The sequence below is a fragment of the Lasioglossum baleicum genome, chromosome 20, assembly GCF_051020765.1.
Source record: "Lasioglossum baleicum chromosome 20, iyLasBale1, whole genome shotgun sequence".
Taxonomy (NCBI): Eukaryota; Metazoa; Arthropoda; class Insecta; order Hymenoptera; family Halictidae; genus Lasioglossum; species Lasioglossum baleicum.
The window spans coordinates 6,442,155-6,465,607 of record NC_134948.1 but is presented as its reverse complement, the minus strand read 5'-3'; the positions used below and the strand labels follow the sequence as shown (position 1 = coordinate 6,465,607).

General features: G+C 37.2%; 1 protein-coding gene and 1 long non-coding RNA gene across 4 annotated transcripts in view; one reads left to right on the top strand and one right to left on the bottom strand.

The window, feature by feature from the left end:
* The window catches only part of Stet (stem cell tumor), a 578,556-nt gene that overhangs the window by 257,902 nt on the left and 297,201 nt on the right, over positions 1-23,453 (bottom strand). The window lies entirely within an intron of this gene.
* The window catches only part of LOC143218694 (uncharacterized), a 75,478-nt gene that overhangs the window by 35,528 nt on the left and 16,497 nt on the right, over positions 1-23,453 (top strand). The window contains exon 2 of the long non-coding RNA XR_013011145.1: positions 14,984-15,123. This is a non-coding gene — a long non-coding RNA (uncharacterized LOC143218694). The remainder of the gene's footprint in view (positions 1-14,983; positions 15,124-23,453) is intronic.

The following is a 23,453-nucleotide window of genomic DNA, read 5'->3' as shown; positions in this document are numbered from 1 at the left end:
CGAGAAAACGTTCTCTAAAAAGATTAAATTGTACTTTTCCGTGCATTGCTCCGACAGCCATTTCAATATTTTTATTCACCTTGTAGGACTCGGAACATTTTTTTTCGATAGTTTTTTTGCGATATTAAATGTATTTTTAAATGAAACGTATACTGACATATTCGCGACTCTTTTCTGACTAAAATGAACCTAAACACGGCACAATTAGGACTACATTTGTCTGAGTAATCCACGATATTCTGGAAACTCTGTTATCCGAACCGGTCAGTTAGGAAAATCGGGGGTGGGTTGAACGAGTAAATGAGCTCCGAATTGCAGCGTGTTTGGGCTCGTTCTTCGAATCAGAAAAGTGTCAGCAGCATACAATAATAATAAATTTAAATACTTTCCAATCAAAATTTCACCATTCTCAATTTACAATTACAGTGATTGAAACTCTTTATCCCCAAAAATGTCGTAGAAGGGAAAAGAAAATTCATATTTTTTGGCTAGATTTATTTGAATGCTTGAATATTGATTACAAACGAATCAAACTTTATTTCATCTGAAAAAGAAACGCATAACATTCATATTTGTTGGACTTCGTTCAAACCTTCATGACGAGTCTGGCTCGTTAAATTACGGCTAGGGGTTAATTTGAACTGGACAGATAAATGAATGGAGATTAAATTTAAAAAAAAAAAAAAATGGAGTGAAGTGAAATGTCTATTAGACGAAGAGTAGACTTTTATATTGATGAAAAATTACGTAGACAAGGAAATAGTTCGGGAACACGAGGTAGTTGAAATGTAAATGCGGCATTCGACTTCGTAGGGATGAACGAGATACAAATTGCAACCCGTGGCCACTGGGTGGCCATGCATATTGAAACGGACATGAACTTTTCAGACGACCAAATAGCAGACTATAATATGGCATGGTCCGAGTATTTACTCAGCTGAGTGCCATTCGATTACGAGATGACGGAGCGCACCGGTACCGATGACCTAATTATCAGCCTCTATCCCTTCAAACTTCACCAAATTGACTTCGACGATAACTTCGCCGGAACTTGTTGAAAGTTCCTCATCCACCGAGCCCGCCGCCGTGTTCTGATTATATTTGATTGTCGAAATAATGCGCAGTCGGTCGCAATATAACCGGCGACGCGTTCCCCTAGAAAATTCGAACGGTTAATTAAATTTACATCGCGTCACCAACTTGAATTCTCCTTTTTCCGTCGATATATTTATTCTTCAAAAAAATATTTATATTCCGAAATAATGCGCAGTCGGTCGCAATATAACCGGCGACGCGTTCCCCTAGAAAATTCGAACGGTTAATTGAATTTACATCGCGTCACCGACTTGAATTCTCCTTCTTCCGTCGATATATTTATTCTTCAAAAAAATATTTATATTACGAAATAATGCGCAGTCGGTCGCAATATAACCGGCGACGTGTTCCCCTAGAAAATTCGAACGGTTAATTAAATTTACATCGCGTCACCAACTTGAATTCTCCTTCTTCCGTCGATATATTTATTCTTCAAAAAAATATTTATATTCCGAAATAATGCGCAGTCGGTCGCAATATAACCGGCGACGCGTTCCCCTAGAAAATTCGAACGGTTAATTAAATTTACATCGCGTCACCGACTTGAATTCTCCTTTTTCTGTATATATATTTATTCTTCAAAAAAATATTTATATTCCGAAATAATGCGCAGTCGGTCGCAATATAACCGGCGGCGTGTTCCCCTAGAAAATTCGAACGGTTAATTGAATTTACATCGCGTCACCGACTTGAATTCTCCTTTTTCCGTCGACATATTTATTCTTCAAAAAAATATTTATATTACGAAATAATGCGCAGTCGGTCGCAATATAACCGGCGACGCGTTCCCCTAGAAAATTCGAACGGTTAATTACATTTACATCGCGTCACCAACTTGAATTCTCCTTCTTCCGTCGATATATTTATTCTTCAAAAAAATATTTATATTACGAAATAATGCGCAGTCGGCCGCAATATAACCGGCGACGTGTTCCCCTAGAAAATTCGAACGGTTAATTAAATTTACATCGCGTCACCGACTTGAATTCTCCTTTTTCCGTCGATATATTTATTCTTCAAAAAAATATTTATATTCCGAAATAATGCGCAGTCGGTCGCAATATAACCGGCGACGCGTTCCCCTAGAAAATTCGAACGGTTAATTGAATTTACATCGCGTCACCAACTTGAATTCTCCTTTTTCCGTCGATATATTTATTCTTCAAAAAAATATTTATATTCCTTAATAATTCGGTACCCCAAGCGCTCGTAAAGCTGTCGCGAAACAAAAATCTCGATGATTGTTTATCAAAATGTAAACAGTGCCATCTGGATAGCCCTCCGCCCTCGCGGCGTTAAAAATAGTGATTCCACCTTGCGTTGTGCTTATTTGAAGTTACGGTGCTACTTTGTGGCGCTCTGTGGTTTTTCCTGGGAACGCGCCGCGGAAAGGCGTCGAAAACAGAAGCCGATCAATGGGCTTTGGAATATAAATAGTCGGACGAGGGAGCACGGTGTAAGCAGCCGAAAACGAGACGAAAGGAAAGTCTGGAGCATTTATTTATTTATTTATTGCGTCTGGACGCGAGGAGTACATTGATCCTCGCCTCTTCCTCGTCCGGGAACAAATGATCCCTTTCCCGAAAGGAATCAAGGCCACCGCTCTGTTTCTCCTCGCACTTCCGGTTCCACTTCCGTGATATCAGATACGCGAGGCTGACTCAAGCTGACACACACATACACATATACAAACAATAATAAAAATAAATAAAATATATGCAAACTTAAATATAAAATAAGAATGAATTTATACGATAAATATATACGAACTCTTAAATGTAAAATAAAAATAAATATACGTGTACAAAATTGAATATAAAATATAAATAAATACAAACTTGAATATAAAATAAAAATAAATACAAACTTGAATATAATAAAAATAAATATAGATGTACAAAATCGAATATAAAATAAAAATAAATACAAACTTGAATATAAAATAAAAATAAATACAAACTTGAATATAAAATAAAAATAAATACAAACTTGAATATAATAAAAATAAATATAGATGTACAAAATCGAATATAAAATAAAAATAAATACAAACTTGAATATAAAATAAAAATAAATACAAACTTGAATATAAAATAAAAATAAATACAAACTTGAATATAATAAAAATAAATATAGATGTACAAAATCGAATATAAAATAAAAATAAATACAAACTTGAATATAAAATAAAAATAAATACAAACTTGAATATAATAAAAATAAATATAGATGTACAAAATCGAATATAAAATAAAAATAAATACAAACTTGAATATAAAATAAAAATAAATACAAACTTGAATATAATAAACATAAATATAGATGTACAAAATCGAATATAAAATAAAAATAAATACAAACTTGAATATAAAGTGAATATAAATATAAAATAAAAATCAATACATACAGACTTGAATATAAAGTAAATATAAATATAACATAAAAATCAATACATACAAGCTATAAATTAAGAATGCAACATTTTCATGCAGAGAGTGAAAAAAATATTTCAGACTGTTACGAAACGCAATTAACATTAGAATGAGTATAAAATGTAAATAAGGGGGACAGTTACATTGTCAACAACGGAATTACGTAGGTGACAGCATTGAGATTCAAGAAAGAAAGGAATGCACAGGAACTGCAGCGATTTACGATTGGCCCGGCTATCTATTATTCCTTTATCACGGGTACCGTGTATTATTCGCACGGTCGAATAAATGCGAACCACCTTTTCAATTATTTAAGGTCGGTAAGAACGTTTCCTACTGCACGGTTCCCTAGCATTATGACTGGAGAGAACAGTAGGGGCTTGTTCCTTCCTTCCTTCCTTCCTTCCTGTCCCCAATTCTATCTTCCTTCATCTTCTACCATCCTTCCTCCCTTTCTACGCGAGAATACCTCCAGTAATATTGTTAAATAGAATTCTAGAATGCGCGGGGCGTTCCTGATAATAAATAAGAAATCATGCGCCCCGGTAGACTGCGACCTCCCATGGAAAATTGGCTTCCTTATGGAATAATTGTTGCTAATGAAATTTTCGCAGAAACTCATTCTTTCCTCGGCCCTTGTTCATTACGCTGGAAAAAGAGAAAGAACTCTATTAAAAGCGTATTAAAATTAACTTTGATGCTCCTTCAAGTTATGAAGACCATGTACCAATAGAACTCGCAATTTCATCTTCAGTATAATTATTTAAGCATGGCATTCTGATAGAACGCTCTTCAAAGCTGTTTAATTCGGTAGAAAAATTTATTCGGTTAGCGTAATCATTGTTGCAGAGCAATTAATAATAGCTGAATTAATGTTTGTAGTTAAATTGAAATTTATATGCATATTGTTGGCAAATTTAATATATAATTTGTGTAATAAAATAGGCACTGGTGTCGGCGATTGCATCAATCGGACAATCGTATTATAATACGTTCGTTTATAATATTCAGTGACAAATGTTTTGCAAAAATTATCTTAAAAAAACTTTTTAAAAACCACCACAGAAACTAATTTTTTTAGGCATTAGTGACCATAAATAAAAGCATGGAGCGCTAGACTATATTGACGTAATCTTCGAGGCCTAAAAAAATTAGTTTCTCCTTTTCAGTGTATTTTAATATAAGCGTGGTTTTTAAAAAGTTTTTTAAAAGTATGTTTCTTATTTTCTACTTTTCAGTCTTTTTTAATTTTCCGAAATGGAACTGAATGAACGGAACACCACACTGACATGACCTCCTTCGGTGTGAGTGGGTCAGTGGAGTGAGAACGCGTAGTGGAGTAGGGAGCGCTGGCGCGCGGAGTGGGGATCGCTGAACGCGATCACGTACTACCGAGCGTCGCGCGACGAGGTCTGACAGTTAATATTAAAACCTTTTTTTTCTCCTAAACGCACAGTTTTTTTTTTAAACTTGTTTTTTAATATTGCATTGTCATCCAGTTCTGAGCTATGTTTAAAGTTTCAAATCTGTAGCTCATCGGGAAGTCGTTTAAAATTCGATTACAAGATTTGACGTATACAACAACAAGCGTAAAATTATTCTAATTTTAAAATGATGCTGAGACTATTCAAAACTACTAAAAAACAAGTGTCTACCATTAACAGAATAAAGTAATTACCTTTAACTCGTTTTAATTGCAATTATTTAAACGTCAAAATCAGAAGGAAAATCGTAAAAATTATTTGACGAAATTTTGAACCTGAAAATATTTTCGATGTAAATCCGGAATTGAAATTGTATAATATTCAAATTCGGAGGGTCTGACGAATGCTGGACACGTAATGAAAAACATATTATAATAATGTTATTTCACGCTTCGGAATAAGTCCAGCAACGTGCACATAAAATTCGTTCCCATGGCGGTGCGTTTTCGACATAATCGACTCCGAAAGTTCGATATTCATGCAATGGCGACAGCAAGTAGAAACGGCCAGCCATGATCAGACAGGCTGACCGGTTTCTGTCTAACAGTGTGCTCGACGAATTTTCCAATTCCATCATCATCGAAACGAGTCATCGTACAAACAAATATTATTCTACATTCTCGACTCATTTCCGCGTATATACACTAAACTGCTGTGACTCGTGTTTATCCGCTGAAAGCAGTCGTATTTACTTGCTTGTGCAAATTGCGTATAAATTAAACTGCAGATCTGCCATTCGATACATTATTTTAATACAGATACGTCTGTAACTCTGGTTGTTTTACTACTTCTGATTGTTCTGGGATTTTCAAAGTGGAACACGAAAAAATTGATGAAATGTTTTCAACAGAATTTCGAGCAAACAATTTCACTTGTATCGACTTTCAAATTAAATCTCACGATCGCAGTTGGTACGCGTTTGCGCGATAATTATGCATTAATATGTTTCGCAAATTTCATTCGGGCATAGTTTCTCGTAGAGCGGGTAATTGTAGCCATAACGTGCGTGCACAATGGTGGTTATTTATAGAAAATTTGTTGCCACTGAAACACTAACGATCGATATCCTGTTTTCGGCTGCACTGATTGAATAGAGTGATCCGAAAATAATTAGGATCATTAAAACTGATTTTATTTACTATTAATAGTTTTTATTTTTTCAAAGGACTATTATCAACATATTCGTGACATTTTTCTGATTGAAATGAGCCCGAGCACGACATCATTCGACGTATATTTCCTCTGCAATCCACGATTCAGTGGATAGGTAGCTTAACGGTTCGGATAATCGAGGTTCTACGATATCGTGGATTACACACGCAAATATAAACCGAATGGTGTCGTGTTTGGTATCATTTTACACAGAAAAGTGTCAAGGATACGTCAACGAAGGTCGCATTAAAAAATCATTAGAAATAAAAACGTTATGTCAACTTTTATACAATAGTGTCAGCAACAAAAAATCAGAAAAGTATTTATACTATTGAGTTTTATTTTTTTGACGCTCTTATAGGGTCACAATTCTCTCACGTTATATTGTGCAACGTACACAATTGGAAAGTAATTGCTTTTTTAGTTCGAAAGTTATAGAAAATTCTTCGACTCGGATCACCGTGCGTATCGATCACGTTCTCCGCAGCCGTTACACCTTTCTAACACTTTCATAAATTTCATTCGCGATAATTATCGAAGTGGAACGTTGACGAGGGCCTGACCGTGTGTCTCGCTGACTGCGCATCTCTGCATTAACTATTTTTTATTGCCTGGCATGACACCGCGCGGCCCGTAACGTTCCGTTTACACGAACAGTCGCGCCGACGTGTACGGTTTATTGCGTTGTAAACAGCGGTCCCGTGTAACGGGAAATAAGAGTGGCTCTTGGGTAATGGACAACAATGGGTTCCCTTGGAAATTATCTTCTTGTTCCGTTCTTGAACCTCATTGATTAGCGGATCAGTTGTAGTCAGCCAATTTTCATAAAACTTTGGGAAATTATCACCTTTGGAGGTGTTTATTTTAATACACGATTAAATACAAAATAGAGAAATAAATATAAATACATACGAACATGAATATAAAATCCTGTCATAATCCTTATATAATTATATAATCTATATATAATTTATAAATTCTCTGTTGAGGAAAAGATCGCTTTTAAAAATATTTATCAGAATTTTGGTATTCCATTAAATATGTATAGAATCGAAATAAATATAAATATACACAAACTTAAATAAATATAGATATATGTACGAATATATGATATACGAACTTATTGTATAAACTATTGGGAAAAGATCACTTTAGAAAATGTTTATTCGAATATTAAGACTGTTTTACATAATTTTATGAAACCAACGAAAATATGCCCATCAAAATTTTTTGCTTAACGTAAAGTTATTGTTAAAGCCGCAGTTTTCTGGAAAAAACAGCCGCTTATTAAAAGCGTGCCGGGTTTCGAAAAAAGGAGGATAATCGTCGACGTAATTCTCGTCGGTTGGCGTGACGCTTTCGTCGACGACGGCGCGAGTCGATTTCGTCCTGTCTTGACCATAGTCGGCGTGCAAATAGCATGAAACTATGCGAGCAGGAGAGAGAAGGAGAGAGAACGTCGCGTATACGCGGCCATCTTGTTGTACGACGTCGGCCGTTAAAATTCAATAAAAAAAGGAATTAATGAACCACCGTCGGGCGCCGTGGAAATGCTTTACAGCCTAACACGGTTAATAATAAAAGATGTACGGTCCCGTGATGCACGACTATAACAAGGCGCGGCTTTATCAGGACGAAACTTGCGTCCCGCTATATTTAATAATGTAAAATCGCGACTGGCTGGCCTAGTTGAAACCGATAACTCGACACCCGCTGCCGGCCATTAATAAGGGACCATCGGCCTATTTTCGTTTCTATTCAAACGAGTGCGACAATGCGCACGAGAAATCGCATTCGTTCGTTTATTTTCTAATCGACCGCGTTGACGAACTGGCACGCGTGTAACTTATTATGCTACGCTCCCCGTGGGGGAGCGTTTGAACAAATACTACTGTATATGTATACGATAGTTTACAGAATTGTTCTACGGACCTGTATTTTTTTCCGCTTGAGGCAGAATAATTGTATAGAACTGAAAATGGCTCACAAGATTGGGGTGTTAATGGCGATTTTATTCTTAAAACATTTTTTTAAACGTGAATAGACACTCACAATGTAATAAGAAAAATATGATTGTACTTGGGAGAGTCTACAGAATAATTTTACGTAAAAATCATCGCTCTATCTCCTCCGGTTGGAGCAGAAAAAATTATTAAACTGAAAATGGCCCTCAAGATTGGGGTGTTAATGGTGTCCTTCTCTAAACATTTTTTAAAACGTGAATAGACACTCACAATGTAATAAGAAAAATATGATTGTACTTGGGAGAGTCTACAGAATAATTTTACGTAAAAATCATCGCTCTATCTCCTCCGGTTGGAGCAGGAAAAATTATTAAACTGAAAATGGCCCTCAAGATTGGGGTGTTAATGGTGTCCTTCACTAAACATTTTTTAAAACGTGAATAGACACTCACAATGTAATAAGAAAAATATGATTGTACTTGGGAGAGTCTACAGAATAATTCTACGTGAAAATCATCCCTCTATCTCCTCTGGTTGGAGCAGGAAAAATTATTAAATTGAAAATGGCCCTCAAGATTGGGGTGTTAATGGTGTCCTTCTTTAAACATATTTTTGAACGTGATTAGACACTCATAATGTGATGAAAAAATATATGAGTGTATTTGGGAGAGTCTACAGAATAATTCGACGTGAAAATCATCCCTCTGTCTTGTCCGGTTGGAGCAGGAAAAATTATTAAATTGAAAATGGCCCCCAAGATTGGGGTGTTAATGGTGTCCTACACTAAACATTTTTTAAAACGTGGATAGACACTCATAATGTAATGAAAAAATATATGATTGTATTTGGGAGAATCTACAGAATAATTCTACGTGAAAATCATCCCTCCATTTTGTCCGGTTGGAGCAAGAAAAATTATTAAACTAAAAATGGCCCTCAAGATTGGGGCGTTAATGGTGTCCTTCTCTAAACATTTTTTAAAACGTGAATAGACACTCATAATGTAATGAAAAAATATATGATTGTATTTGAGAGTCTACAGAATAATTCTACGTAAAAATCATCCCTCTATCTTGTCCGGTTGGAGCAGGAAAAATTATTAAATTGAAAATGGCCCTCAAGTTTGGGGTGTTAATGGTGTCCTTCACTAAACATTTTTTAAAACGTGGATAGACACTCATAATGTAATAAGAAAAATATGATTGTACTTGGGAAATTCTACAGAAACATTCTACGTAAAAATCATCCCTCCATCTTGTCCGGTTGGAGCAAGAAAAATTATTAAACTAAAAATGGCCCTCAAGATTGGGGCGTTAATGGTGTCCTTCTTTAAACATATTTTTGAACGTGATTAGACACTCATAATGTGATGAAAAAATATATGATTGTATTTGGGAGAGTCTACAGAATAATTCTACGTGAAAATCATCCCTCTATCTGTTCCGATTGAAGCAGAAAGAATGCACAAATCGAAAAATGTGACATTTTACGAAAATAAGTGTACTCAATCAAGGACTGGTAGAAGTACAAAATTTGGTTTAGTACATTGTAGAATGTGTAATTGTAAAAAAACCAGGACTCCATGCTAAAGACAAAGCGAGCTGCGTTATTGTAACTCGCAGTACGAGTTGGCAGACAATGTCGTTCGCTCGACAACGCGTCTCCTACAGCTTCCGCACGGTCGAACATTCGTTTCTCTCGTGTCGATGGCTATGCATTTTTCACGGCCCCTCTTGCATCCGTATTCTCGCTTCCTTTCTCTCTCTCTCTCTCTCTCGCCCGAAATCTTCTCCATCGTTGCGGAATACTATACGGCCGTCAGTTTCTCGGCTTCCATTCGCGTTTCACGTCTCCTCGCCGTGGAAATCTGTAAATCGTGCGTGAGCTCGTGCATACACGTCGCCCTACAACAGATCCCACTTTTTTCACTTTTCCAATTCTTAAAGAAAATGAAACATTTCGTCTGTTTCATTCGCGGGGACGCACGGTTTCGGGCCATACGTCTCGCCGGACGTCGCGTCGATCCCAGTGAATACAAAATAGAACTCTTCCGTACGTCGCACTAAAAAATATGAAATCTTGCAGTTTTCTTTCGGCGAGGTTGTAGAGCTTGAAAAGACGAGAAAAATGAGTACCATTATCGTACTGTTGCGATTATCCAATCCCCAGGTACTCGTGTCTGAATGATAAGATGTTTAACATATCAAGATTTATTATAAATGGAATCTTGTTGTTTGTTTTCGATATTCTTATAGAACGTAAATAGGTGAATCCAATGACATCTATTAATGATACCATAATTATCGCGTTTTGATTATTTAACATTAAAAAATTTGCCTTCAGACATAAACATCTTGGGATTGAATAATCGAAACACTGTAGTTATTTATATCAATGGATTCGTTTCTTCAGGCTCTACGAGAATATATTAAAAAAATCGACAAAATATTTCCAAAAAATACTGGTGACCTTGAAATCTCCTAAAACAAAGTGCCGGAGGAAAAACATGTTTCCACCATTATATGTTTCTGTTGAACTAGTGCATCTTTTCTTAAGGATTTTTCCTTTCTAGGATGCCACACCCTGCGAACTTATTCGCAATATTTCGCAGCGCAAGGAAGAAGCGAGAATGGGGTTTGTGTACCGTGTGATGGTCTGTCAGCTGAATTACACTTTCCTTTGACCGGATCGGCGCAGGATATTCTACCCTCTGTGGCTGTGTGTCTGTGTCTGTGTGTGCGCGCGCGTGAAAAATGGCAGGTCGTTCGGCCGTCGCGATATGAATATCCTTTTAAATGAATCAAGGAGGGTATCCCGGCCAGTTTTTCACCGACCTCGGGATTATTAGACGAGCGAAAAATGCGCTGAGCGCCGTTACTTGAAAAACGACCCTGCCGGACAACGGTGCCGTATTGATCGTTATAAATAGCAGAAGCTGAAGAAGAGCCGGGCGCCGCGGATTATCCCGTTTATATCGTGCTATTAATATTACTTTCGGCGGATCTTCGATCCCGGAAAAATACGATCCCTCCTGGTCGAATAATGTCGAATGACTACGGACAACGCCGCTGACGGATCTGATCGTCCTCAGGGTGTCCAGCATGCTCCTAGTCTCCTGCTCCATATCTTTCAATTCTCCTGCCACGGGAAATATATTGGACGCAGCAATGACTAATATACTGATCTATAACCCTGAAGAGGAGATAAATACCGGGGCACGGACCAGAAGCTTTGCTCCCTCTTCTGGGAGCAGGGCTGGCATACGCTACCCTTCGTTGTGTACAGTCTACGCCAGGCAGTTCCAACGCGAACCCCGACCAACCTCGTGGTAGACATTCGCTCAACCCACTCGGTCACGGACCTCTGTGACAAGAGGCTTTCACTCATGTAATATAACTTACATGTCGCATTTCAATATCGATTATCTCGAAAACGGCTGCCCATTCAAGAGAAAGCCAATGGGATAGTTCATGAGGATGTCTAAGCTATGTTCACACAAAATTTCGTTCAGATCTGGGTGTCTCGATACGCGGGGTCTCCTTGTGAGCTACCCCCACTAACCTGTTCTGCCCCCACTATCGCGTTACCCCCCACTACTGAGCTAATCCCACTACCTTGCTCTGCCCAAACTACTGCGCTACCTCCAGTATCCTATTCTGCCCCCACTACTGCGTTAGCCATGCGGCTGAATTACTTTTCACCTACCTCCAGTACCCAGTTCTACCCCCACTACCGCGCTATCTCCACTAACCTGTTCCAAAAGTTTCTTTTCATTGAATTCTTCTTCGAGACAATCACCGCAACGAGCGTTACTGTACGCTCATTCTAGCCTACGCCTAAGCTAGATTATTATTATCATCATTATTATTATTATCATTTCCATTGGAATCGTACCAATTTTCGGTGTTACACAGTTTCAGAAGTCGGATGTACAGCCAAGTCGTTTCGAAACTTTCTAAACGCATCACAGTAGCCATTATTTTTAATGGAAGCCTCGATCTATGAACCGATTCCATTTTTAACCGACTTCGAGAAAGGAGGAGGTTACTGAATTCGATCTGTATGTGCCTTTTTTTTCTATGTATGTTCACCGATTACGCCGAGATGGATGGACCAATCGGAACGAAACCTTTTGCATCTTGTAGAGTATGTTAAGGGGTGGTCCCGTGCAAAAAAGATTTTACATTTTTTTATTAATCACGATTTTATTTGCGAAAATGTAGGGTGGTGATGCCGTTGTGAACTCCGCTGAATGTTAGATATTAGGAACAGTAACGACGCGACGTCGTTGCCGTTATCAATTGCGGCTTTCGATTAAAAAGGATAAAAAGTGTGAAATAAAAAAAATTTTATAAAAAATAAAAATTAAACCGACTTCGAAAAAACGCACTAAAAAGTATAAAATAATTTCCATTTAATTTATGCGAATACACACGAACTTAAACACAATACAATCTTTTCGAAGGCGGCGCATAAATTAAAAATTTTCCGAATGACAGATGTTGCTGATTATGATTTCATTGGAATATGGTGGGCTTGGAAATTGGAAAGTAGGTGGGAAGAGAAGATACATTAATATTGTGAAAGCATATGTAGAAGAATTTAAGGATTTTCCTAATTTCCAGTGTCGAAAATTTTCAATTTTGCGCCGCCTTCGACAAGATTGTGTTGTATTTAAGTTCGTGTGTATTCACACAAATTAAATGGAAATTATTTTATACGTGTTTTAGTGCGTTTTTTCGAAGTCGGTTTAATTTTTTTTATAAATTTTTTTCTTTTCTTACGTTATCGTAACGGGTTTCGTGTAACAGTGGTGCTCATGCTGTATGCAAATTTCACAATTGACTCTCGCATGACGATGGCTGGGTCTCCGGTGACCGACAACATGCGTGTATACCTCGATTATTTTTTTGTCCCTCTTTGAACAATACTGACTGGTACGGGTCGCGCGAGACCCGGTCACCGGCATCCACGAACCGTCACGCCGATTCAATTTCCGCAAAATCAATCGTCGCGAAACGTAATTTCTCGATCCAGTTAAAAAATATCGTGTGACTCGAAACAGCGGTCCAAAAAAAAAAAAAAAACAGTTGCTAAATTTCATTCGGCTGTAACCGTACACGGGAAAATTCGTTTGTACAGCCGGCAGCGTGTGTCCCGCTAATTCGACAGGATCGATCAAACGCGAGGAACACGTCGGCTATGGGGGTGGGCGTTAGGGTGAAAAATTTGTTGCGAGGGGAGGTGGGCCGGAGGATTGCGTGTCTCCCGTGAGGAATTTTCGTGAGTCCGCCGGCTGTCACATGGTCACTCCCGCTCCTCTTTATAATTCCATTAAAAGGAAACTTGGAAATTTCCCCGGGGACTCGTCACTCTCGGTAACTTTCTGTTTCGCGGGCTTTCGCCCGGCGAAACACTGCGTCCGAAGGGAGGGGACCCGACCTCGAAAGATATACGCTCTCCGTTCCGCTCCTGATGCAGCGCCTACGAAAACCAATGCAGAAGAAAGGACCAACCCCCATTTAACCGTTAATATCGCAACAAATTTCTATCAGCGGAAATGTAATGTCTTAATCAAGAATTAATCGTAAATCACGTCATTATTGTGGTCCAGACAACGAAACAACAGGATTTTTACACATTCTGCTGGACAGTCCGAAGATATTATTGCAAATTTTTCATTAATATTAACAATGTGCTCGCACAATGTCACTACCAATTTATTGTCGACTCTTTTCTGCGTAAAATGATACCAAACACGATACCATTCGGATTATATTTGCCTGTGTAATCCACGATATAGTGGGACCTCGATTATCCGAACAGCTAGGACACCTATCTATTAAATCGTGATTTACTCGGCAACTATACGTCGTACGATATCGCGCTTGGGATCATTTTAATCAGGGAAATGTCGCGAATGTGCTGATAATAGTCTCTGGAAAAAATAATGAAAAACGAAAGAGTTATCGAGAAATAAAATTATAAAAATTGGAGAAAGAGTGTTTTAGGAACGATAGAGAGACAATGGATAGTAATGTTGATGAGTTTGTACACTCGGCCGGCCATCGTAATTTATTTCCGCCGGGCCACTGCGGCCGATGATCGATGAAAATTTCATTTCGGTCCCCGGTGCGATATTAAAGCGCGAGATTAATGCGGCGAATAAGATCTCGATCCCGTTGGCCAGGTAATTTTCCCGGGGAAAAGTTACACGCGCGGCCGCCTATGAGAGAATTCATTCAGACCGTTCCCGCTGTGTGTTTCCGTTTGGAAACTCAAAAATATGTTTTTTTTTTGCCGGTGTACGAACACAGACAGAGAGAAAATAGAACCTCGGCCTCCTGTTTTATGATTTGTAGTGGTCTTCGGACATCGGTAAACAAATCTGCTGGTTTTGTTTAAAAAAATTCTGTTCAAAATTCGTCTAAAAATAATGGTAAAAATTGTACCTTGGAAGATAGCGCGAAGACATTTTTACGTGTCTGACTTTTTAGTATTTATTTCCAATTAGACGTATTTCGAGAAATGATTTCGTGCAATTACAGCGGGAAGGACAGGTCGTTCGAGGATCGGTTAAGGGTCGACGGATATAGTAAACGGAGAGGCAATCAGGCTCTAATCTTTCCCTTTCTACAGGCTCACGTCGATTCCAGACAAGCTAGCGCCCGATAGCCAGGAAACGCGGACGTCGAATCAGGAGAAGGTAGATACCATCTAAGAGCACGATATATGAACTTTGCGTGCCGATACCTTTTCCTAGTTTTCTATCGGAGGATATGTCGTTCCTTGTCTAGCTGATCGACGTGGGCTTAAGCGTAATTATCCACGACTAATCGCTTATCTGCCCCCTTAGGATCTTCGGCCGGACACTCGAAATCGCTTCGATCGTGGATTACACGGAACGTCAAGGAATAGGATATCCTCTCGCAGCAAGACATGGATAGAAGACGTCGCTGTTGCTAATTCAGTGCACAGTTCCCTATGAAAAAATTTGTAAGTATTCTCTGAACATTGTTAACTAATACTGGAAAGTTTCATATCGATGCATTTGTTAGTTTTGTTTAAAAAAATTCAGAAAGACTGCTTTGACAGATGATTGTTCAGATTAAGGATTTGAAAATGGCACATCTGACACAATGCTTATTTTTGCATGCAAAATTGAGGTCGTATTCTTCAAACATTGGTAAACAAACCTGCAAAGTTTTACATCGATGCATTTGTTAGTTTTGTTTAAAAAAATTCATAAAGATTGCTTTGACTGATGATTGTTCAGATCGAGTATTCGAAAATGGCACTTCTGACACAATGGTTATCTTTGCATGCAAAATTGAGGTCGTATTCTTCAAACATTGGTAAACAAACCTGCAAAGTTTTACATCGATGCATTTGTTAGTTTTGTTTAAAAAAATTCAGAAAGACTGCTTTGACAGATGATTGTTCAGATTGAGGATTCGAAAATGGCACATCTGACACAATGCTTATTTTTGCATGCAAAATTGAGGTCGTATTCTTCAAACATTGGTAAACAAACTTGCAAAGTTTCACATCGATGCATTTGTTAGTTTTGTTTAAAAAAATTCAGAAAGACTGCTTTGACTGAAGAATGATCAGATCGAGTATTCGAAAATGGCACATCAGACACAATGGTTATTCTTGCATGCAAAATTGTGATCGTATTCTTCAAACATTGGTAAACAAACTTGCAAAGTTTCACATCGATGCATTTGTTAGTTTTGTTTAAAAAAATTCAGAAATACTGCTTTGACTGATAATTGTTCAGATCGAGTATTCGAAAATGGCACTTCTGACACAATGGTTATCTTTGCATGCAAAATTGTGATCGTATTCTTCAAACATTGGTAAACAAACTTGCAAAGTTTCATATCGATGCATTTGTTAGTTTCGTTTAAAAAAATTCGTAAAGGTCGCCCGTTCGCATAATTGTTAAAAGGGAAGGGACTGGCGAAATCGAAAGTGGAATTTCTCGCAGAATGGTTATTTTTGTAGGAAAAATAGAGCGGAAAAAATGAGATTTGTTCGCAGAGTCCCCGATTGGATGGGCGAAGCGTCGAGCGAAACGTCGCTAACAAATTAGCGGGAGGTAAACGCGGAGAACAGTTTCCCCGAGCGGCCAGTTAAAAACGGCAGAGATTCCCGTTGATTTAATCGAATGAACCGGGAGGACGGTCTGCCAACAGCAGAGAAAGGCGTCACGGGAAAAAAGAGAGCCGTGTATTCTTTAGGGCGTCGCGGAACGAATTGGCCACGGTGTGGCAATATGCCGACGCCCGGCGTCGTTTACGCGGCACTTCGTTTTACAGTCTCTGGCGACTGTTACTGCCCGTTCCCCGGAATATTATAACGATATCTCCTATCCCTCTCCCACTCCGCGCCATTAAAACGCCGTTGTTAAGCGTGCCAATAAGTAGCCCGCAATCCGCGCCTTTATCGAGCGGGAATGCGGTCCGGCATTTGCATGAAGCCTCGGGATTTCCGGCGAAAATAGTTCAGGCGCATATAATCCTCAAAAGATTAGTCCGTTGTTGTTACTTTTGTTATAAATGCATTTTAAGAAATTCATTCTGTAGCTCGGGACATTTTATTTTAATTTAGGTACCTGCATATTGTACGTAGTAATAAGAAGGTATTAGTTCTTTTAATGAAACGGTATTATTGTTATTAAGTGTTCTGATTATATATGTAGCTACTTATATGAAATCGTGTTTCCGTTTCAACGTGCTTATAGATCATTAAAAAACGAATCCAACGACCTGTATAACTATACCATTCGGATTATTTAATCCAGAAATATTTGTGTCTGAAAGATAGATTGTTTGACACTTTCAGACACGAGTATCTCGGTATTGAATAATCAGAATGGTATTGTTATCGAGGTCGTTGGATTTGTCTTTTCACATTCTACAACAATATCAAAGAAAAAATATGTTGTTCCATTAAAAAATACGAAGGTGACCTTGAAACTTTGCAAAAGTACTAACCTAGAGAAAAAATTCTTCTGTCCGTTATATGTGTCGTTTAAAATACTACAACCTCGTCTTAACCATTTTTCCTATAAAAACATCACTTCATTCACGTGGGAGAAAATATCTTTAACCCTCAGCACACGAATGGTGACTCTTCAAAATATTGTTCACGGTATTAAATATGTCATATGTAAATATTTTATTATTTGGTGTTTTTAATGCACCAAAAAAGTTATTATTATTACTTTAGAAAATAATTTTTACCTGTATTTGTATATTAAATTAAGTCTTATATATTATATATTAAATAAATATAAAATTCATATAAATTTTTTTCAATTGATATAAAAATTCTTCATATATTTAAAATGAAACCTTAATATCACATACCTACAAAAAAATCGCTGGGAATGGAAATATTCTGGGACGGAAGAAACGTTTCATTTTCGGGTTAAAAATCGGCCACGGAGGATGTGAATTAATATATGCCAACAATAGCACTCGTGGGAAGTACAGTAAGCTTCTATCACCATCCTCAATTATCGAGAATTATCACCGGACAGGGTACACTAAAAGATTTATCAGTAAAAATTGTATTACCGTGTGGATTGCGTGGCGTATGTGTGGGAGGTATCGCACGTAATTAAAACTACCAATAAACAGAGCGTCCTCGTAAAGCCCGGTGGATATTCGGGTAGGGACCAGCAGGTAAGATATTCTCTGTACACGCAAGAGCAATTAAACGGCCGTATCGCGAAATTAAACGCGTTCATCCCCTCCCCCGTCCTCTTCGTCCCCGACCACTCCCCCCCCGCCCCGCCCTCATCGTGGATTAACGCGAACCGGGCTCGCGCCGAAGCTAAGCATCGGATTTGCCAGGATTGGGGACGTTTTTATTTAAAACAATCGCGACAAATAAAAGAGGAATAATTGCTCGAATGAAAACGTTCGGTCCGCCGGGATAGTCCTCGTCTGTTTTTATGCGCAGCGTTCTCGTATTATCTCGCGGGAGAATAAACATTATAAGCGCGCAGAATACTCGCGGCGATTTTTCTTTCGGACTATTAAATAAACAGAAAATATATTAAACATTATAACATTCCGAACATTTCGAAGTGAAAATGTTTCTATTCCTCACAATTCCAAAATTGCAACAGAATGTCATTGGAGAAAGAGCACTGTTTTAGGGAAGGAAAATTAAAAAAATTGATATTATAATTATAATACCAATGCAAATATATTAAATTGTATATGATCAAAAAATAGCTGTTTTATGCATTTATATAAGAATGAGTAGGTGTAATTTGAAATAGCAAAAATATTAGAAACATTTAAACATACTATTATATTTATAGTATACTATTATATCTAGTCTATTCATAATTAAACAAGCACAAAGTGTTAGTACTACAGACTGAGCACTATTTTATGAAAAGAAAATTCAAAAACTTGATAAAACAATTATCAAAGAAATACAAAATATATGATATTGCGTACAATCAAAAAGTTTAATTTTTATATAATTTCTTGTTTACATATTTCTTGTTTTTCTCATAATTAAACAAGTACAAAGTGTCAGTACTAAAGAAAGAAAATTTAAAAAATTGATGAAACAATTATCAAAGAAATACAAAATATATTATATTTCATATAATCAAGAAGTAGCTATTTTTAAACGCGTTCTCGAGGAAAAATTACTATAATTAAAATATTCCTTGTAATTAAAAAATTACACCAAAAAATGTCACTATATGTTAGAGTAAAAAAATGTTTAAAATCGTTAAAAAAATAATCAAACAAATACACAAAATGTATTATCTATATATATAAAAGCGAAGTCCTGACTTAGAAAGCTGAAATTTTGCACAGAGGTTTCCCTTATGATCTATACAAGGGATAAAAAAGGATATTTCGAAATTCAATCCCCGAGGGGGTGAAAAGGGGTTGCAACGTTTGTATGAGGAATATTTTGTTCGTGGTCGGATTTACTTCGTACTTGGTCTTAATGCTCTTTGATATAATTAATGAAACACCTATTTCGGCATTTTAAAAAATTGATCCCCTAAGGGGGTGAAAAGGGATTTTGAAATCTAAGATTGCGGCATGACACAACATTAAAACTCTATAGGGGTGAATGGGGGGTTAAAAGGTTTTATATGGAGAAACAATATCAATTTCCGAGGGCATTAAACGGTTTTCTGTGCGAGCGAAGCCGCGGGCAAAAGCTAGTATTAAATATAGTAAAACAGCAATTGTTTTGAAACATACTCAAGTAAAAATTTCTATTCCTCGTAATTCAATGGTTACACAGAAACGTTTCGTAACTCGCGTACCACATTTCATCGCGTCGATCAAGAGTGTAGCAATTTCGAAAAACGTAGACTCGGTCAGAGACGACAGATCACGCTCGCCAGCCTAATAATAACAAATGAGAGGAAGAGGATTCGGGGCCGGATACTGTCGACAGTTTTGCGGTATACCTATTTATCGACTCGGTTGGCCCGACATAGTACTCGCGCGCGGGCAAGGAAACACGTTCCGCTCCCTGGGGTGCTTTCGTCTGCATATCGTGAAATTCATGCGACAAGGGTTATAAATAAGTATCGTACGTCCCTGGCACGTCCGTTTGTCGCTCTTCAAGTGGTCTTCGAAATAAAAATACACGCTTCTCAAGGGGAATACGTTCCCTCCGCCGACAACACCCCCGACGCACACAACCATACGTTTATTATTCAATGCTAGTGAAGAGATCAAACGTGTCGGGGATCCGTCGCCACCGTGTCGAGAATCCTCGAAATCATATCCAAAATTAATACTCGTCATTTTAAAGACGTACACTGACTCCCACCAATATTCGGACACTCTTAAAAACACCATCACTTTTTTAATATTGGACTACGCGATTTGGACTTTTTTGGGAAGCTAGAGCAACTAGTTTGCTACAGGATGTGAAAAGAAATTTTTTCAAAAATTGCATTTGGTCGGAATTATAGAGAAAATACTAAAAGTTGCACTTTACAACTTTTTTATGCGGGCCTATATTGAGATTTTAAGAAATACGTTTTGTAGATCTGTATCAATAGTCCAGTCGCCAGGTACTTTTAATAGGAAAGTATTCCGAACTTAATGAAATTTTGACACATCATTTAGGGGTACTCTGGGGTGTCGAATCTCAGTCTTCGACCTCGAGGACCCTGTGCTAACTTGGGGATGGGGAAAAAACCACGATTTTTATTACCTTGTTTTGGTTTTTCGCCTATTACTCAAAAACTGTGGGTCCTATGAACTTTTGTCTTCCATTTTAGGAAAGAGCATTAAATTTCCTTCAAATTTCACTGGTCAATCATTTTTTTCGACCAAATAGGCACCGAGAGACAGGCGTTCAAAATTAGGAACTTAAGTGGCAACTGACGAATATAGGGAAAGACGGAGCAAATTACACTGTCCAACAACAAAAATGTTTCCATATAACTGTTGGGTGTATCTTATACAGTTTTTAGCGCTGATTCCAAATCTGGTCTTAATTTTTCTCCTACACCCACAGTTTTTGAGAAATTTGAGTTCGAAAAAAAAACACGTTTTTCCACTTTGAACAGATATTATGATATTATTATAAAAGATATTGTATTATTCTTTACAGTAAAAGATTCTCTAGACTTTCCCGAATCCAGTGATGTGCAATAGTAATACATTATGATTGTTTAAACATGTTTAAACAATCATTAAAGACGGAGAGGCATCACTTTTGTACACATATTTGAGGATATTTTTCAATTTAAAAAAAAAAAAATAAGAGTCTACATAGTATATGTATAGATTATATGTAGGTATGTTGAAAAACTAAATTTGTGAGCCAAAAACCTGCAATTTCCTGCTAAATGTCACAATGTGTGGCTCAAAATGACATTTTGAGAAACCTTTTCTAATTTTGAACGTCTGTTTCTCGGTATCAAAAAATACGTTTGACTAGTGAAATTTGAAGGAAATTTAATGCTCTTTCCAAAAATGGAAGACAAAAGTTCATAGGACCCACAGTTTTTGAGTAATAGGCGAAAAACCAAAACAAGGTAATAAAAATCGTGGTTTTTCCCCCCTCCCCAAGTTAGCACAGGGTCCTCGAGGTCGAAAACTGAGATTCGACACCCCAGAATACCCCTAAATGACGTGTCAAAATTTCATTAAGTTCGGAATACTTTCCGAATAGACGCCTTTTTTTCGACCTGCCGACTGGACTACAATTATATGCACTGTGAAAGTTTCATCGAAATCGGTTGATGCGGGAGAAAGCGGCGGGCATTGAAAGATTTAAGAATCCTTAGAATTACTGCAGTTTTGAAGGCCGGAAATCGTGAAAAACTGCAATTTTTACCATTTTCAAACGTTTGTGGCTCATTGCAACGTCGACCGATTTTGATGAAATTTTCAAAATATGTTTAATTGATACAGATCTACGAAACGTGTTTTTTAAATTTTCCATATAAGCCCACATAAAAAAAGTTGAAAAATGCAACTTTTAGTATTTTCTCTGCAATTCCGACAACTTGCAGTTTCTTTCAAAAAATTTTGTCACGTTCTGTAGCAAACCAATTGTTCTAACTTCTCCATAAATTTCAAGTCGTATATTACAATATTTAAAAAGTTACGGTGTTTTTAAGAGTGTCCGAATATTAGTGGGAGTCACTGTACGTGTCAATTGTATGATTAATATTGTGTCCAATAATATCTATTAATAACGAAAAAGGCACTTGAAGATTCACTCCGTTTTGTATCTGAATAATTAATGTACTTTTATGAATTTTATTGTGGAAGAATTAAAAAGCCGATACAAAACGCATTAGGTATTTAAGAGACATTTAAAAAGTTGCGTCCAGTTTGCTCTGAACAATCAATGTATCTTATCCAAGTTTATTTTAATAATATAAGAGGCACTTGAAGATTCACTCCATTTTGTATCTGAATAATTAATGTACTGTTATAAATTCTATTTTATAAGGATTAAAAAGCCAATATAAAAAGTTACATCTATCTAAATCTTAATAATTAATACGTTTTTGACATTCTTCTTTCGCAGTAATCAAAAAGTCAATATTTATTAATAAGATAAGAGACACTTGAAGATTCACTCCATTTTGCATCTGAATAATTAACGTACTTTTATGAATTCCATTTTAGAAGAATCAGAAAGTCAACGTAAAATATGTTAACAATATGGGAGACGTTTAACAAAGTTAACGTCCAGTTTGATCTGAATAATTAATATATTTTTATCAATTTTCTTCCAGAACAAAATAAAAAAAGTCGACATAAAGTGTGTTAATAATAATAGGAGACATCTAAAGATTTACTCCACTTTGTATCTCATTAATTAATAAACAAGATGTGTGAACAATGAGTGTTCATTAAAATAATTTCAAACTTGCTGACAATTGCCATAAGTGAATATGACCGCATAAGTGATTAGTACCACACGAATAATGTTCTTGTTTTAGGTCCATTCTATTAAATAATGTTACTTCTTTCCTGTAATAATTTTCTATGCCTTTCTACAATTTATATGTTTTTTCTGAAACGAACGTAATAAACAAGTTTAATTTCGATCACACAGCATGCATGTACGAGTAATACCATGTTCATCAATGCTACTAATCTTTTTCTTTTTTCCCACCTCTTATTCTTCTTCTATCATATTACACTGTACTTTGTGTTTCAATCGTTCAATTGTAAAATCGAATTGCATTGTAATTTAATCGAATAAGGGATCAGAATTACAAATTACACTGTAATTTAATCGAACGAAGTGGCTGAATTTCGAATTACAAAATAATCGAATACAATGTAAATTGAATTACTCTGTGTAATTATAATTCATGATATAATTCAATTGTAATTGAACGCAACTCTGACTCGAACCCACATGTACCATCGTGCACAGTATCCGTGTAGTAAACACTGAAAAAAAATCCTGGTAAAGTACATATTGATTTTAGACCCGTACCGGTAGAGAATATCGTTTGTAACATTGAGGGTCAGTGCTTCGCGGGAACGCACCGAAATAATCTGCTCCGCAGCTTTAGATCACTTTGCAGAACTATTGCGGCCGGCGTTGTAGCTCGTTTACGTTGCGCATCGCCCCGGGGTGTGCGGTATCCGGCCCGAAAATCGTGGAACGTTTCTGGATCGCCAGAGAATACAACAAGCCAATAGGCCTTTATCTGAGGTTGTGCATCGGACCTCGACTCGACTCAACTCGACTCGTTCCGCTTCGTATTCGCGTCTCATTCCCGTTCCCTGTCCAGGACAAACACGGTTAACCAGACGAGCTGCGGCAGACGGTCCCGC